This window comes from Solanum lycopersicum, chromosome 9 (assembly GCF_036512215.1).
Source record: "Solanum lycopersicum chromosome 9, SLM_r2.1".
Taxonomy (NCBI): Eukaryota; Viridiplantae; Streptophyta; class Magnoliopsida; order Solanales; family Solanaceae; genus Solanum; species Solanum lycopersicum.
Genome location: NC_090808.1, coordinates 61,579,674 through 61,583,603, shown reverse-complemented (window position 1 = coordinate 61,583,603; position 3,930 = coordinate 61,579,674).

Sequence of the window (3,930 nt, the reverse complement as noted above, 5' to 3'; positions counted from 1 at the left end):
GAATTTCAATTCCTTTCCTTGATACATCAATGTCCAACTCGGCCGCAATTGCTGCTTTGAGATTAGAAAACGAAATTGAATCACCAACAACGATTCCATCAATTTTGTAATTTTCATACTGCAATTCGTTCACCCAAATTCCGGAATATCTCATCAAAATCGAAGTATTCATCTTTAAAAACTCACTGCAACAACAAAAAAATTTCGGCAGCTCCAATTGTTTTCTAAATAACTGATACAATCTTTGATTTTCAAATTATGAAATTAATATCCAATTAAGTGCTGATTTAATACTGATTAATGATCTGTTACCACAAATTAAGCTGTTTTAGTAACAGCTTTAAATTTACCGTTTTTATCCCCTATTTTTTCTTAACAGTTTTAAGTTACTATGTATCATTTACCATGTATCATAACTTTCTAAAGTATCACGGCTCGGCAATTTTAAGGGATTTTTTGTAATTATTAAACTTATCGGGACAGAATGTAATTATTGAATTACACTATGGGATTCCTTAAATTTATACATTATTAAATTACATTTTGTCCAGTATTAAAATTATAAATAGGAAAAATTATATATAATAGAAACCTAATAATCTAAAATAAATGGAGTAGTTAGGGATTGATTTAATTGTGCTCCATAGCAAACGTTTGTAAAAAATTGTCCGACGCCTCTCTCCCAAATATCTCGCTCGCCACTCTCCTCCAATCTCTCGCTCGCTTCCTCACTTTTTATACAAACACAAGTGTATAAAAATTGTTTCTAATTGTATAAAGCAGAGAAAATTATATAAATACATATATTTTTGTTCCCCTCTCTCCCCTCTTCCCGATCTCGCTCGCCACTCTCCCAAATCTCGCTCGCCACCCTCGCCTTTTTCACTTATACAAACAGAAGCAAAATGTATAAATTGTGTTTCTGTTTGTATAAAGCGTGAGAAAATTGTATATACACATGCAAGTACATATATTTCGTCCTATACACTTATAATTATACAATAAAAATGCTCCCCTGCCCAGTTTCTTTTGCCTTTCTCTCTTTCTCGTTTTACACAATTTTCAAATTGTATCTAATTTCTCTCTTTCTCGTTTTATATAATTCGATGTAATTGTATATTCTTTGTCAAGTTTTTTTTTGTCTTTCTCTCTTTCTCATTTTATATAAATTCAAATTGTATATAATCGTTCTATACACTTATGATAATATAATTCGTTTTATACACTTCGTTTTTATACAGTTTTCTGCCCAGGTATCTTTCTCTTTCTTGTTTTATACTCTTCGTTTTATACAATTTGTTTCAATTGTATATGTATAGCGAATTATACAGCTTCTATGTTTGCTATGGAGCGCAATTATGCACAGTTTTTTATAACATACAAATATGAATTTTTTATTTACTATAGGCGAAAGTTGCCCTTATAAATACCATTTTATTCTTTTCTTTTTTTTTTCGCTCAATTCTTTCTGTATATTGTAAGCAAAAGGTCCAACTTTAGGACCCTTGTACAATATGTAAGCACAAGTCCAATTCTAGTTTTAAAATATTGTGCTTCAGTGAGTTTACAGATTCAGTTAGCAATATCATAAGTATAAAAATTTAATTTATAAACGGAACCAAATACATACACCTCCCAAATCATAAGTTATTAATTAGGAACTTGGTGAAAAGGTGCAAAAGTCAAGAAGTTGAAAGTTTATATTTTGATTTGCAATGTATTAGTCATTTAAGTTTGTATTTTTCAAATTTGTAATGTTATCAATTTAAATTTGAAGTTTTATTTTAAATTATTTATATAACAGTGTATCACTCTATGGATTTTTAGAAATATATTTTTTAGGTTTGGGTTTTGACACTTTCATTCCAAGTTCCTTACGGATATAAACAAATATAAAAATAAAAATATACATCTGAATATAAAGATGTTGCATTAAGATTTGAATACTAAATAGTTTAGACTATTTTTCTCAACATCTAATTATATATATAAAAAATTGCTTAAAAATAATTAATTTTTTTAAAAAAAATACTAAATTGATCTAATATTAATAAAATATTATAAAATTTTACAAGACAATAATGATTGATAGTAGTGATTAATCAATTGTTGTTGGTGACAATTGATATTTATTAGTGAAATGATAATGATAGCTAAAAACAAAAATTACTGATGATGGTGGTTAGCGGTATATAATGTCGACTAATGATGGTGGTTAGTGGATATAATAATGATTAGTGGTGATGAATGCAAATGACGGTCAATGATGATGACAATTGATTTTGGTGATTGACGGTGTTGGTCTGTTGTGGTTGGGCAAAGTATGGTGATTGTGGAAAGTAGGTGGTGGTGGTGGTGATTGATGATGGTGAGAGACTGACAGTTGAGGCTGAATTGGTGATTGTAGATGGTGGGTGAAAGTAGATAGAGTACCGATGAAATGTCATCTTTATACAAATTTTTAATTATTTAGATAGATTCGACTTATTTAGTGATTGTAAAATAAGAATAACAAATACACTTAATAATTGTGATTCAGATCTCGAAAATAGACCGATTTAATGACTAAGATTTGAATAATTAAATTAGATATATTGTTGGTTCTTGGAAGCTTCATATATTCTTCAAAATAATTTGTTGTTGGAACACTAATTGGCTTTTAATCTCTGAAAAGAATATTGGGCTTTCATCCCACTGGGCGGACTACCAAATTGGACTTGACAATCATCAAACTTAGAACTTTCATTTATTATTATTATTATATTATTATTATTATTATTATATTATTATTATTATTATTATATTATTTATAACAAAAAATTAATTATAATATACTTTGTAAATATTAACTTCAATCAACAATTATCCCATAAAGTTTCCCTTTGTATTCATTTTTAATTAATTCTTTTTATACAAAGTTTATCAATTTAGAAAGTGCTCAACTTCTAAGAGTCTAAGCTCTTAATATATTATATGTTTTTTTTGTCTTTATTATAATGTTGTTATTGAACTGGATAAGTATAATTGTGTAAAATAGTATGACGTTTACATTATATATGTATTTCACATAAAACAAATTGTTGTCAGATGTTTATATCGAGACATAGAAAAATTCGAGAATAAAATAAAAATTAAAAATATTAACTTTATTTTAGTTTAATTTGATTTATAAACATAAAAAAGTGATATAATTTATTCAATTTGATGACAGAAAATTCAAATCAACTCAGTATATGTATATTTGTATACGTGAGAGAGAACCTTATGAATTAATGACTAAATCCTTTTTTTTATTGAGACGTTTACGCAACATTGACTAATTTACATGTCATTATTGGATTTACCATAATACACATATTAATTAGTATATAATCTCAATGAACTGGGGAAATGATTATTTAATGTTAAAAGTAAACATATTTTTGTTTTTCTTTTTATCGTGAAATATGCTAAAGTGGATAATAATAAAAAATATTTATAATATAATAGATAAATAAAAATGAATAGACAAAGTAATTAAATTTGCAGTACAAATTCTAAACATTTTCCCTTCAACTTTAATGTTTATGGGGTAATTGATCTCTTGGAGTTGACAATTGGCAAGTTTGGTCAAATTTGATAGGATCAAAATGAGTCAAAATTAAATCGAATCTAGCTTGGATCAAAACTAATCATAATTCAATTCATTTATTTTTTAACAAAATTTTACTTACTTTATTTATTTTTTCGTAAATTTTCAGTACCAAATAATTTTTTTAAAAGTATATAATCAATATTATCATGTGAATCACTTTGAATTAGATATCAATCTGACTTTAAATAAATTAAACAAATCAATAATTTATCTAAATTTAAATGGATTAAATTTAATTTTACCTCCCGCAAAATATAAATCCGCTTTATGACCAGTCAAATCATTCATGTAAATTT